We start from the raw sequence: 556 nt of genomic DNA on the forward strand, positions 1-556 counted from the left end.
TTCACTGCACCTTGGACTTCCTCCCTCAGTATCATTGGCTCTTGATCATATGCTACCTCTTGAAACAGTTTAACATTGACCATTTCCTTCTGGTACAGTGACTGTATTCCTTCTATCTTCTCTTGATGCTTTCAGCATCATTCAAGAATTTCCCCAGAAAATCTTCCAGTATCGAAAGTCGAGGCTTGATTTTTTTCTTCAGTTTCCTAAGCTTGAGAAATGCTGAGGGCATTCTTCCTTTTTGGTATTCTGATTTCAGATCTTTGCACATTTTGTTGTAATATTTGGTGTTATCTTCTTGAGTTGATCTTTGAAATTTTCTGTTCACCTCTTGTACCTCCTCATTTCTTCCATTTGCTTTAGCATCTCTATGCTGGAGGGCAGTTTCTGTGTCTCTTTTGACATCCATTTTGATCTTTCCCTTCTTTCTTGTCTTCTCAATGACTTCTTGCTTTCTTCATGTTTGATGTTCTTGATGTCATCCTACAACTCTTCTGGTCTTAGGTTTTTAGTGTTTAATGTATCAAATCTGTTCTTCAGATGATCTCTAAATTCA

This window comes from Chrysochloris asiatica, unplaced genomic scaffold, assembly GCF_000296735.1.
Source record: "Chrysochloris asiatica unplaced genomic scaffold, ChrAsi1.0 scaffold00322, whole genome shotgun sequence".
NCBI classification, from domain to species: Eukaryota; Metazoa; Chordata; class Mammalia; order Afrosoricida; family Chrysochloridae; genus Chrysochloris; species Chrysochloris asiatica.